Source organism: Canis lupus, chromosome 2, assembly GCF_048164855.1.
Source record: "Canis lupus baileyi chromosome 2, mCanLup2.hap1, whole genome shotgun sequence".
Lineage (NCBI taxonomy): Eukaryota > Metazoa > Chordata > Mammalia > Carnivora > Canidae > Canis > Canis lupus.
The window spans coordinates 31,275,364-31,289,502 of NC_132839.1; the positions used below are offsets into that span (position 1 = coordinate 31,275,364).

The window sequence follows — 14,139 nt, forward strand, 5'->3', positions numbered from 1 at the left end:
TTCTGAAAAAAAAAAAAAAAAAAAAAAAAAAAGAACCTGGTTCTGTGGATTTTTCTGACTCGCCTGTGTTCTCAGGCTTTGCCCTGCTGAGTTCCGCCCTGTTTCTCAAAGCCCTGCTGTCTTCTAGGTGCCATCCACACACTGCACAGTCTTACCGGCCAATCCATGCACAGCTCAAATCTTACTCTCTCAAGTGACACTTGTTCATCCTCACAGGGTTTTCTGGACCTACTGGAAAGAGTATTGTGGTATGAATTTTGGACCAGGTGACAGGCCAGGTGGAGAGAGATTTTTGTACAGGAGATCTAGCTGTTGTGCCGGCTTCAGGGATATGTGGGGAGTGCCACCTCTTCCTGAGAATGGGATCCACCCAAGATTTGAGAACTCTGATTAGGTGGTAGGGTAGTAGAATGGTTATACCCCTCCCCACAGCCATCTCAGGAAAGGAGAGAAGGGCTCCCCGGCTGCACATCTGCCTCCTCAAATCCCCTCCAAGGAACTTCTCTCAGGTCCTCTTTCTGAGCCCAGGCCAGCCGGGACTGGAAATGAAGCAGTGAGGAGCCCATCAGAATCCCCTTTGATGCCAGCAGGGCACCAGGCCTCCTGGCAAACTAGCAAGCACTGCTGAGGGGAACACATGGCTTCTCACTTGCCCTGCAGGTACAGCTCCAAGGTCAAACAAGCCTGGAGGGCTGCCACACCGAGGACAGGGATGGGTTCCCACAGCCTGGAGAGAAAGGGCTCCCGAAACCCTGCCTTATTCCCTCCATTACGGCTGGCCCTCTATGGGTTCTGTACTATGATCACCAGACTGGCAGCTGGTTTACTTCCTACAGCTTTTCTTTCTCCTTCTCCAGACTTCTAGCTTTAGGAAGTACTTAACAAGTCTTGTGTTTAAACAAGCACATGGCTGGGGCCTGGGAACCCTAAGGAACAACAGGCGGGGACAATGACCTTTCTCATAGTCCCTTAGTCTTTGTTCACAGCCCAGAAGTTTTGTATGAATTTGGAAAAAATCACACTGTGATCTGAGGGACTGCAAGAGAGAGAACGAAAGAGAGAGAGAGACAGAGGAGACAGAGTTTGGAAATAAGTTCTTAAAGCTAATGGGTCCCTGGCAAACATCCTGATTTCCCTAGGTTTGCAGGAACAGGAGACTCACGGAGCTGCCTATCAAGTTACAGCATAGATTATCACTCTACACATGGGGATTCAGGCTGACTTAGATCCAGGAAAAAAGAATGTAATAGAAAAACTGAGAGCATGCACCTTGATGTTTAAAACTAAAATTGATGACTTGTGTAAGTGTGAACATTTTGATTCTATAGGGAAATTACTGGGTGTCAGAAACGATTTGCATGAAATCACAGCATATTTACTGAACGGCTGGTAAGAGCCTAACCTCTGCTGTCAAGGAATTCGTACGTAGTCTCACTGGTTTAAGAAGGCATGGATTTTGGAAAGAATTAATAAGAAAACAAATGTCAACCAAACAGAACACCGTAGTAACGAGAATATTAGCAAAACTCCGCGTTGTGAGTTTTTAGGACAAAGAGAACGTTCGATCTGTCAGGGAAGGTTTTGCTGAATTTGGCATATACAATGTTTTACCGTCTGCACAATGTTCCCAGTTTGGCCAGACAGGAGCTACGTCTTATTTCTAGCATCTAGAACATGTTGACAGAGTAAGCGTGTGTGCTTGTTGAATGAATGAGTGAGGGAATGAATGAATTAAAGTAAAGAAGGCAAACAGGTCCCACTATATTCAGGAATTCCACTTAGGCACACTTCCCAGCAGAAGCAGAGAATTACCTGAGTCACCAGCCCCCCCCCCCATAGTTGCCAAGCCATCACTCCTGGTGAGGCTCCTTGACTGGAGCAAGACAGGAGAAACAATTACTGCTACTTACAGCTCTGCGGTAGGGCAGTCCGCACGTCCCTCAGGCCACTGTGCCATCATCCGTCAGGCCCTACCTCCTTTCTCCTTTATTCCCTTTCACTATTTCTTATATTCCCCGTATGAGTGAAACCATATAATGGTTGTCCTTCTCCTATTGACTTACTTCACTCAGCATAATACCCTCCAGTTCCATCCACGTGGAAGCAAATGGTGGGTGTTCGTCCTTTCTGATGGCTGAGGAATATTCCATTGTATACATAGACCACATCTACTTTATCCATCATCTGTCAAAGGACATCGAGGCTCCTTCCACAGTTTGGCTATTGTGGACATTGCTGCTATAAACTTTGGGGTGCAGGTGTCCCAGCGTTTCACTGCATCTATATCTTTGGGGTAAATCCCCAGCAGTGCAATTGCTGGGTCGTAGGGAAGATCTATTTTCAACTCTTGGAGGAACCTCCTCACAGTTTTCCAGAGTGGCTGCACCAGTTCACATTCCCACCAACAGTGCAAGAGGGTTCCCCTTTCTCCACATCCTCTCCAACAGTTGTGGTTTCCTGTCTTGTTAATTTTCACCCTTCTCACTGGTGTGAGGTGGGATCTCATTGTGGCTTTGATTTGTATTTCCCTGATGGCCAGTGATGCAGAGCATTTTCTCATGTGCTTGTTGGCCATGTCTATGTCTTCCTCTGTGAGATTTCTCTTCATGTCTTTTGCCCATTTCATGATTGGATTGTTTGTTTCTTTGGTGTTGAGTTTCATAAGTTCTTTATAGATCTTGGAAACTAGCCCTTTATCTGATGTGTCATTCACAAATATCTCCTCCCATTCTGTAGGTTGTCTCTTAGTTTTGTTGACTGTTTATTTTGCTGTGCAAAAGCTTTTTATCTTGATGAAGTCCCAATAATTCATTTTTGCTTTTGTTTCTCTTGCCTTCCTAGATGTATCTTGCAAGAAGTTGCTGTGGCCAAGTTCAAAAAGGCTGTTTCTTGTGTTCTCCTCTAGGATTTTGATGGATTCTTGTCTCACATTTAGATCTTTCATTCATTTTGAGTTTATCTTTGTGTCTGGTGTAAGAGAATGGTCTAGTTTCATTCCTCTGCATGTGGCTGTCCAATTTTCCCAGCAACATTTATTGAAGAGACTGTCCTTTTTCCAGTGGATAGTCTTTAGTCTTTCCTGCTTTGTTGAATATTAGTTGGCCATAGAGTTGGGGGCCCATTTCTGGATTCTCTATTCTCTTCCATTGATCAATGTGTCTGTTTTTGTGCCAGTGCCACACTGTCTTGATCACAACTTCGTAATACAGCTTGAAATCCGGCATTGTGATGTCCCTGGCTCTGGTTTTCTTTTTCAATATTCCCCTGGCTATTTGGGGTCTTTTCTGATTCCACACAAATCTTAAGATGATTTGTTCCAACTCTCTGAAGAAAGTCCATGGTATTTTGATAGGGATTGAATTAAATCTGTAAATTGCCCTGGGTAGCATTGACATTTTCACAGCATTAATTCTTTCAATCCATGAGCGTGGAATGTTTCTCCATCTCTTTGTGTCTTCCTCAATTTCTTTCAGAAGTGGTCTGTAGTGTTTAGGGTATAGATCCTTTACCTCTTTGGTTAGGTTTATTCCTAGGTATCTTATGCTTTTGGGTGCAATTGTCAATGGGATTGACTCCTTACTTTCTCTTTCTTCAGTCTCATTGCTAGTGTATAGAGATGCCACTGATTTCTGGGCATTGATTTTGTATCCTGCCACACTGCTGAATTGCTGTATGAGTTCCAGCAATCTTGGGGTGGAGTCTTTTGGGTTTTATAGGTACAGTATCATGTCATCTGCAAAGAGGGAGAGTTTGACTTCTTCTTTGCCAATTTGAATGCCTTCTATTTCTTTTTGTTGCCTGATTGCTGAGGCTAGGACTTCTAGTACTAAGGTGAATAGCAGTGGTGAGAGTGGACATCCCTGTCGTGTTCCTGATCTTAGGAGAAAGGCTCTCTGTTTTCCCTTTTGAGAATGGGACGCCTGGGTGGCTCAGTGGTTGGCCATCTGCCTTCGGCTCAGGGCATGATCCTGGGGTCCTGGGATTGAGTCCCACGTTGGGCTTCCAGCATGGAGCCTGCTTCTCCCTCTGCCTGTGTCTCCACCTCTGTGTGTGTCTCTCATGAATAAATAAATAAAATCTAAAAAAAAAAAAATAAGATGCTGAGGAATGTTCCCTCTATCCCTACATTCTGAAGAGTTTTGATCAGGAATGGATGCTGTATTTTGTCACATGCTTTCTCTGCATCTATTGAGGAGAGCATATGGTTCCTGTTTTTTCTCTTGTTGATGTGCTCTATCACGTTGATTGCTTTACAAGTGTTGAGCCAGCCTTGCATCCTGGGGATAAATCCCACTTGGTCATGGTGAATAATCTCAGTGTACTGTTGGATCCTATTGGCTAGTATCTTGTTGAGAATTTTTGCATCACTGTTCATCAGGGATATTGGTCTATAATTCTCCTTTTTGGTGGGTTCTGTGTCTGGTTTTGGAATTAAGGTGATGCTGCCTCCTAGAACGAGTTTGGAAGTATTCCGTCCCTTTCTATCCTTTGGAACAGCTTTAGTAGAATAGATATTGTTTCTTCTTTAAACGTTTGATAGAATTCCCCTGGGAAGCCATCTGGCCCTGGACTTTTGTGACTTAGGAGGTTTTTGATGACTGCTTCAATTTCCTCCCTGGTTATCAGCCTGTTCAGGTTTTCTATTTCTTCCTGTTCCGGTTTTGGTAATTTGTGGTTTTCCAAAAATGTGTCCATTTCTTCTAGATTGTATAATTTGCTGGCATAAAGCTGCTTATAATACATTTTAAAAATTGTTTGTATTTCCTTGGTATTGATTGTGATCTCTCCTCTTTCATTCATGATTTTATTAATTTGAGTCCTTTTTCTCTTTAATAAGGCTGGCTAATGGTTTATCTATCTTATTAATTCTTTCAGAGAGCCAGCTCCTGGTTTTGCTGATCTGTCCTACAATTCTTCTGGTCTCTATTTCATTGAGTTCTGCTCAAATTTTTATCTCTCTTCTTCTGCTTGGTGTAGGCTTTACTTGCTGTTCTTTCTCCAGTTCCTTTAGGTGCAAGGTTAGCTTGTGTATTGGAAAAATTGTCTTTTCCAATTTTTTGAGGGAGGCTTGTACTGCGATGTATTTCCCTCTTAGGACCGCTTTTGCTGTATCCCAAAGATTTTGAATGGTTGTATCATCATTTTCATTAGTTTCCATGAATCTTTTTAATTATTTTCTAATTTCCAAGTTGACCCATTCATCTTTTAGCAGGATGCTCTTTAACCTCCACGTGTTTGAATTTCTTCCAAATTTCTTCTTGTGATTGAGTTCTAGTTTCAAAGCATTGTGGTCTGAAAATATCCAGGGGACAATCCCAATCTTTTGGTATCAGTTAAGACCTGATTTGTGACTCAGTATGTGGTCTATTCTGGAGAAAGTTCCATGTGCACTTGAGAAGAATGTGTATTCAGTTGCATTGGGATGGAAAGTTCTGTAAATATCTGAGAAATCCATCTGGTCCACTGTATCATTTAAGGCCCTGTTTCTTTGGTGATGTTGTGCTTAGAATATCCATCATTTGCAAAAAGCACTGTGTATTAGTGTATTAATTATTATCTAAGTATGTCTTTACTTCGGTTATTAATTGATTGATATACTTGGCAGCTCCCACATTAGAGGCATAAATATTCATGATTGTTAGGTCCTCTTGTTGGATAGATCCTTTAAGTATGATATAGTGTCCCTCTTCATCTCTTACTACAGTCTTTGGGATAAATGTTAATTTATCTGATAGGAGGATTGCTACCCCTGCTTTCTTTTGAGGACCATTTGAATGCTAAAATGGTTCTCCAACCTTTTATTTTCAGGCTGGAGGTGTCCTAAAATTAGTATCTTGTAGACCACAAATAGATGAGTCCTGCTTTTTTATCCAGTCCAATGCCTTGCGTCTTTTGATGGGATCATTTAGCCTATTCACATTCAGAGTTACTATTGAAACATATGAAGTTAGTCTCATCATATTACCTATTAAATCCCTGTTTTTGTGGATTGTTTCTTTGGGCTTCCTCTTTCTTTTACAAAGTCCCCCTTAATATTTCCTGCAGAGCTGGTTTGGTGAAACAACTGATATTGTTTCAGTTTCTGCCTATCTTGGAAGCTCTTTATCTCTTCTTCTATTCTGAATGAGAGTCTTACTGGATAGAGTATTCTTGGCTGCATGTTATTCTAATTTAGGACCCTGAATATATCCTGCCAGCCCTTTCTGGCCTGCCGGGTCTCAGCAGAGGGCTGCTGTTAATCTAATATTTCTCCCCATATAAGTTAGGGATCTCTTCTCTCTTACTGCTTTAAAGATTTTCTCTTTATCTTTGGAATTGGCAAGTTTCACTATTAAATGCTTTGTTGTTGAACAGTTTTTATTGATTTTTTTTTGGGGGGGGGTGTCTCTCTATCTCCTGGATTTGAATGCCTGTTTCCCTCCCCAGATTTGGGAAGTTCTCAGCTATGATTTGTTCAAATATGCTTTGTGGTCCTCTCTCTCTTTCAGCCTCTTCTGGAACCCCAATTATATGTATATTCTTCCTTCTGAGGCTGTCATTTATTTCCCTTAGCCTTTCCTCATAGGCTCTTAATTGTTTTTCTCTTTTCTCCTCAGCTTCCTTCCTTGCCATCAACTTGTCTTCTATGTCTCTCACTCTCTTCCACTCATTAACCCTAGCAGTTAGAGCATCCAGTTTGGATTGCATCTCATTAAACCTATTTTTAATTTTGGCCTGATTAGATCTCAATTCTGCACTAACCAAGTCTCTAGAGTCCTTTATGCTTTTTTACAGAGCCACCAGTAGCTTTATAATTATACTTCTGAATTGGCTTTCTGACATCATATTGAAATCCAAATTCTATAACTCTGTGGCAGAGAGTACTGTTTCTGGTTCTTCTTTTGTGGTGATTTCTTCCTTCTAGTCATTTGTCCAGTGCAGAGTGGCTGTATGAGCAGGCTGTCAATATCAACCACTACCTAAGTAAATTCCACCGTAGGTGATTCTGAAGAGTTCAGAGACCAGAAAATAAAAGAAAATGAAGAAGAGAACAAAATAAAACAAAAGGACCACTAAGGTAAAAACAAATTTTAATGCAAAGTAGTAAAAATAAAAAGCCAAAAATAAAAAACAAGAAAAAAGATAAAGAAAAAAATAAAGAAAAGAGGAAAAAGGGAGAGAAAAAAGGCAGAGATGGTGGTGGTGACAAAATTGTATTGGAGGGAGAATGTAGTCAACCTGAGAGGTCCTAGAGGGTGATTCTCTTGGTTCTGAGTGTATTAAGTTCTGTATGTTAGAAGATCCTCAGTCCCAAATTTCTATAAACCAGCAATACTTGTAGAGAGCCCCAACAGTGACCACCAAAACATAAATGAGATAAAAGAGGGGGGCTGAATAGGAATGAAGGGAGAATATAATCTCACAGAATGGACCGGCAGGGTGTTCCACTTGATTCAGGGTGCATGCTGGTCATGACTTAGAAGGTATGAACTTCTGCCATTATAGAACAAAACAACGCAGGGAAAACAAAGAAAACAAAACAAAACAACCATATCTCATATATCTCCCAAAATTAAATTGAGTACATCGAAAGGAATCTAAAAGTGGAAAATATATCTAGGACCTGTAATCGTAGAAATATGAAAGTCAGAAAGGAAGAAACTTAAAAATGAAGAGGTGGTAAAATATTGTAGTTAAGGTGGGTAAAGAGAAAAAATACTGGAAAATTTTAGTCTGATATAAAAATGAGTTGTAATGGAAAAACGGGAAAAAAAATTTTAAAAAGAGGGGGACTCTCTAGCTCTATATACTATCAATTCCTCGACTTCCCCTGAAGTTCTCCAGGGCTGCTTGGTGGAGAGCTTGCTCTTCCCCTGTCCTTCCAGCTGGTCTGGGGGAGGGGCTGCTGTGCTGATGCTCAGGTGTGTGCACCTGGGGGAGCTACCCTGCCCACTGCCGATGCCGGGCTCTGTGGGAGCTGTTGACCCCCTGAGGCCTCTGTCCCCGGGTGGCCCCCCCTCCCAGGCAGACGGTGACACCAGGAGGAATACTGGCTGCAGCCAGCTCTCCAGCCCTGGGGTCAGTTCCCCCAGTAACCACCGCAGCTCCCAGTCCACACTGGCCTGGGTGCTCCCGGGCTGCGGGGGCGCTGATCTGCCAGGGGGCATCGGGAGGGTCCTCACCGTCCTGTGCCCTCCCCCCTCTCCCCTGTCCCGGGGCGCCCCGGTGGTAGGAAGGTCCTCGCTGTCCCGAGCCCTCCCCTCTCTCCCCTCCCCTCTCCCCCCTGGGGTGTGGGGGCCGCGCAGGATCCCGGCTATGTCCCCCGCGCCCTGGGATCCGCGGCCTGTGCTGCAGGACCCGCTCCCGGGCCGCCTCTCCGCAGGGATCGGGGCTCAGCCACCTCCGCCCGGAGGCCCCCCGACCCACCGGCTGCTCCCCGACGTCCCCGCTGAGCCCTTCTCTCTGGAGCGCGGGGTGGGCCTCTCTGCACGTCGCAGGTGGGAGCGGCGGGTGCCCGGGGGTGGGGGGACCCCGCTCGGCGCCAGCTTAAGCAGCATCTCTTTAGTGACTTTAATAAGCAATTTTACACGTAAACTACAGAATATACCATAAAACTAGGTATATAGTTGTTTTTATGTGAGATCATTTTTATTTCCTTTTGGAGGTAGTTTTTTCTGTGATGCTTAAAACAGTGTGACCCGATGGAAAGAACATGAGCTTTGGAGTCCGTATTAAATAGACTTTAGGAAGAAATAAATGAGTTTTCTTTTTTAAAATGATTTATTTATTTATTTTCCACCAGCTTGCCCCCTCCCCCCTAAACTTTTTTTAAATTGGAAAGCAAAGGACCAAATAAAGCTCGTTCTCGGGTAAAGGGACTCTCCTGGGGAAACTTCCAGCATGGCAAGGCAAGATCTTTACAGAAGGACTTGCAGCCTGTCCCCGGGGCTCTGGTTTCCCAGGCAGGCCAAGGGCCTCTCCACCACACAGTGACAGCCGAGTCCAGGTGGAGGGGTAAATCTTGAGGTGAATGAGGCACGGCATTTCTCTAGCAGGTGCCCCATTAGCCACTGTGGCCTGCAGGCTGCAGCTCTTTCCCACCCTCTGGCCTGCTGGAAGCAGCCCATTCAGGTGGTGGGTGTTAACATATGACCTCATCAGGGAAAAGCTATTTAAGTGGACAGGTCTGAAATGAGAGTGCACAAAGTCCAGGTATCTGGTCACACACGTGTCTCTCCTCTAGGACTCCCCCCTCAAACCACCATCAGGCCAGTCTTACTGACTGAGGGACTGTCATCTAGGTGTCCGTTGTCTTGCTGTCCACAGAGGATAATAGTGGCACCAAGTCTTAAGGTTGTGGTGAGGATTCCATCTGATAAAGTACGGTACCCACTTTCAAGGTGGGTGGCACACTGTAAGCACTCAATAAATGGGAGTAATAGTGCTAGTGAATCTTATAAAATCCTACAAGGTAATTGTATTAGTTTGGGGTTTTCCAGGGAAACAAAACCAGGAGAATTTATACATACATACAGAGGTTTATTTTAAGGAATTTGCTTATACGACAAAGGCGGGCAAGTCCAAGCTCTGCAGGGTGGGCTGGAAGCCTGGAGACTAGGGAAGAGCTGATGTTGTGGGCTGCCTGCTGGTTGAATGCCTTCTTGCTCAGGAGAGGAAAGTCTTTTAGCCTATCTGTGCCTTCAACTGATTGGATACAGCCCACCCACTTCACAGAGGGCAATCTGCTTTCCCCAAGGCGACCAATGTAAATGTTAATCTCATCTGAAAACAATCTCACAGAAACATCCAGAATATTGTTTAGCCAAATACCTGGGTGCTGTAGCTCAGCCAAGTTCCCATATAAGATTAACCATCACAGTAGACTTTACTAGCCCCATTTTAAAGATAAGAAGCCTAAGGGTCGGAGAGGTTAGGACCATGACATCCAGGTGGCCAGAGACAGTCTCTGAGTAAGTGAAATGTGAGTGTGAGACCTCAAACAAAAAAGAGGCTGCCTGGAGGGGAACTATCCCAGGCAGCACCCAGGGAGATGACAGGCCTGCTGCAGGTGTGGCTGCACATCCGAAGGCCCAGAGGAGACGGGTTTTGAAGGCAGGGCAGCTTGTGCAGGCCTCTGGATTTCCTTCTAAAGGAGATGGGGCCATGGGGAGCTTTCATCCAGGAATGACATTATCTGGTCACCCCACTTGCCGGGGAGCCGAGAGGTCAGACTCTTCGATTTCGTTGCTCCCTGAAGATCCAGGTTTATATTGGCGGCCCTTGAATCTGAAAACAGGCTCATCACAAACCAATACTTGAAAAGTCACTCAATTTAACGTCTAAGTATTAAAGGAGGAAGGCTCTCCGCAACCCACCGGAACATTCTTCTGCTTCCTCCTTTCCTCTGGGGCTCCTGAAGGCCCATGATGGAGCCGAGGGCCCGGAGCTGCTGGGATTCCTTCATTTCTCAACTACCCACCCCTCCGTGGGTCTGGGGCCGGGAGCATTGCTGGCCTAGGCCAACTGACACAGGCAAAAATAAATAGATGAATAAAAGTGGCTGCACTTTCTGCTGAGGGAGGAACTTGGGGTTAAAATCAGCACTTCAATTTAAAAACTTAAAACCCCGCAAACCCCCGAGCCTGCATCCTAGACTTGCAAGCGGAATTGATTTCACCGGTGGGCGGTTCCTCGGACACGCCGCGAAGTGAGGGCGGAGGGAGCCGATCTGGGGTCCACGCGCCCGGGGGAGAAACGGAGGCCGTCCGTGTTAGGGCTCCCTGGGGACAGAATGGGGTCCTTACCTGTAAAGAACCCTGGATTTAGCCCTTCACGTCCAGGATCACTGAGGGAAAAAAAGACTCAACGCCCAAAGTAAGAACGTATCATCAGGGAACCAACGGAAGGATTCAAGTTCAAGGGGCCCCTGCGGAGCGTGTCGTTGGGTGGACACTGCAGGCTCCCGGGGACCAGTGGGGACAGCCGCCCGCGGCCGGGCTCCCGGCGCAGCACGCAAGAACCCCGCTGCATTCCGCCTCTGCGCCTCGGGCCCCCGGGTGAGCTCCGGCAGAGGCCCTGGACTCGGGGTGGGGGGACAGTGCGCATGGGGGGCGGGGGGCTTCCTCCGCTGAGCAGCTGATGCCCGCGCGGCGGGGCTCCCTGGACTGCGGGGTCTTCCCTTGGAAACATGAAATGTAGCTGAAGGCAGATCCCCAACGAGGGCGATGGTGAGTATGCAATTTAACTAAGATACATCCCGCTTCCTTTCATGGGGCGGAATGCAGCGCCTGCATAAGAAACGCTCCGGCCCGGGGCTGAGCGGCTGGGCGTCTGCCTCCGCCCAGGGCGGGATCCCAGGTCCCCGGATCGAGTCCCACGTCCGGCCCCCCGCAAGGAGCCTGCTTCTCCCTCGACCTGTGTCCCTGCCTCTGTGTGTGTGTCTCCCATGAATACATAAACTCTTTTTAAAAAAGGAATCCTCGGGATCCCTGGGTGGCACAGCGGTTTGGCGCCTGCCTTTGGCCCAGGGCGCGATCCTGGAGACCCGGGATCGAGTCCCACGTCGGGCTCCCGGTGCATGGAGCCTGCTTCTCCCTCTGCCTGTGTCTCTGCCTCTCTCTCTCTCTCTGTGTGTGACTATCACAAATTTAAAAATAAATAAATAAATAAATAAATACATAAATAATAAATAAATAAATAAAAAAAAAGGAATCCTCTAAAATTCTCATGAGTGGCCTGTAGGCCTTCTGGTAGGGGACCCTGGCCAAGCGCCTGCCGGGGGCAGCGGAGGGCTGTCCCCAAACCCACCCGAGTTCAGGCGCAGGGGACTTGCCGGCCTCCCCCAGCCGCACAGGCCCCCTCCAGGGTGCTTTGCCCTCTGCTCTCCCACTTGGTTCATAGTAACTCCATGAACAGGGTTTATTCCCCTCGTTTCATACGCTTAGACACGGGGCCAGGTCAGCTACCTAATGGAGAGCCTGGACTAAAATTAAATTCTACTTACTGCAGACTCTGCCCTTTTCATCAGACCAATATTAAAAATACCAGTTCTAGGGCCCTAAACCCCAGAGTTTCCAGTTATTGACAGAACCAGGATTTTTTTTTTGAAGTGCTGGGCAGCTTGTGGAATCCCTCCATGAGACTGCACAGCTTCTTCACTATCTTTGATTTTGCCAATGAACAGAAAATTGTGCTTAGGAATTTAGTGGACTGCTTAAAAAAAAAAAAAAAAAAAGGTTCCAGCTTTGAAAGGGCATGAGACAGAAAGGCTGCTTCTGGAAGCTCCCCTGGAGCACGCAGGTGCACCCGGGGTCAGTCAGCACACATCCAAGAAAGAGGACTCCCATCACCCGCAGTGCTGGGTGCTGAGCGCCCCTCTGAGCGGCTCACACACCCTCGCAGCTGAGCCTCGCAGCTGCCCTTCCAGGTGCTCTGTCTCCAGTGGGGATGGGAAGCCTGAAGCTCCGACTCACTCATCCAGGCCAACTCTCTGTTCAAAGCAGTCCCTCTACGCGGAAGAGCTAATTCACCAACTGGCTAAAGAACTTAAGGAAGATCAAGGAAAACACGAGAAGCCAGGAGATGTGAGAGGGCAGGGCAGGACTCCGGGCCTCGGGGTGAGGAAGACCCGAGGCACCTGCACACCTGCCGCTGCACCCTTCCTTTCATCCCCAGAACCAAGGTGGCCTCACTAGGGCTCATCCTCCTACCATCCTCTGACTCGTATGCCCTTTGGTTTCTTCCAGAGCCTTCCCACCATTGGCTCTTGGCCCCTTTCTTTCTTTGTCCTTAACCTTTTCTTGTACTGGTGCTTTCACAGTCATCTGTGAGTAAGATCCGGCATGCCCGCCTTTAATAGTCACTCCCCTCAGCCTCACCTGCCCCATGTCGCCTCCCACCCATTTCGTGCCTCCCCCCAGCCGCAGCCTGCCTCTCTCCGGTGGTCACCACCGTGGTTAGTGACATGCCTCCATCTGGCAGCCCCCACCAGAAACCTAGGCGTCATTCTTGATCCTTCACTTTTCTTCCAAGTCGTTGCTCAGTCTTACAGAGGGTTCCCTGTAATCATGCCTCAGATCCCTACCGCCAGCGCGGCGCTGTCTGCGCTGCGGGCCGGTCTTCTAGTTTGACCAAGCTCCCCTACGTCCTAGTCCTTAGTTCTCTACACAGCAGCCACGGTGATCTCCTCAGACACAGAGCTGACCCTGCCACTCCGCTGCTTAACCTGCTGCAGTGCCTCTGTGTTACTCCTAAGTTAAAGACTCAACTCCGTATTGTGGGACACAGACCTTTGGTGGTACGAGCCTGCTCACCTGTCCAGACTCATTTCCCCCTCTCCCTACCCTGACACCACTCAGTCCAGCCTATCCTGCCTCACCCTTCCAGGATCAATTTGGATGTCACCTGCCCAGGACGTCCCCTGTGGTCTCTCTTACCTGCTTAGACCCAGTGCTTACAGCCATCACACCACAGATGTTGACTTGTCCACACCCCCAGCTAAGGCAGGGCTCCTGCTCCTTGACAACCTGTGCTGATGCTTCATTCCGTATCTGGTGCTCGGTGGAAGCTCAATAAACACGGGATGAGTGGATAAGTGACCTGGCAAGGCCACAGGGAGTGACCAGGAGCTGATAAGAAGGACTCTGGGGTTCAGAGTACAAAACATTTTCTCCTTTAGGGTGCTCCTGGCAGCCCACGCGGCTCTGGCCACGCGCTGTGTCCGCTCGCTGCTGCTGGTTTTCCCTGAATTCGCCCGGCGACCTTCTCACCTACATCCTGGCTTGGTTCTCATCGGATGGATGAGGAGCGGGGCGGCTGGGACAGGCCCAGGCCCTGCGGCGCTCCCCACTGCGCCTCCCGCCGCTGCCCCGCACGCTCCGCGGGGAGTGGCCCCGCTGCACGCGCGCTGCCTCCGCCTCCCGGCCCGGGGTGGGGTGGGGGGGTTCGCCCCGGAGCCACCGCTCCCACCTCGGTTCCGTCCGCTTGACGTCGGCCCTGAATCTGCGCGCTGGGCGGGCCTGGGAAGGGGCGCTCTGCAGCCTCCAGCCGAGCCCACGCCTGCCTCCCGAGTCTCGGGTGAAACAGCCCTCGGAGGGGCAGCCACACGCTATTTTGTCAGAAAAAGAATCCCCGCTTCCTGGACGGCCAGATTTATTACAG

General features: G+C 47.8%; 1 long non-coding RNA gene across 4 annotated transcripts; it reads right to left on the reverse strand.

The window, feature by feature from the left end:
* Positions 1-9,498: 9,498 nt before the first annotated feature.
* On the reverse strand, positions 9,499-13,872 carry LOC140615004 (uncharacterized). Of its 4 annotated transcripts, none has more exons than XR_012015691.1 (3): positions 13,416-13,872; positions 10,356-10,503; positions 9,499-10,266 (listed from the first exon to the last, which is right to left on the reverse strand). It is a non-coding gene; the product is annotated as an uncharacterized lncRNA (long non-coding RNA). The 4 variants fall into 4 exon arrangements; XR_012015692.1 differs by having other exon boundaries at positions 10,356-10,760; XR_012015689.1 differs by having other exon boundaries at positions 10,356-10,784.
* Positions 13,873-14,139: the final 267 nt, after the last annotated feature.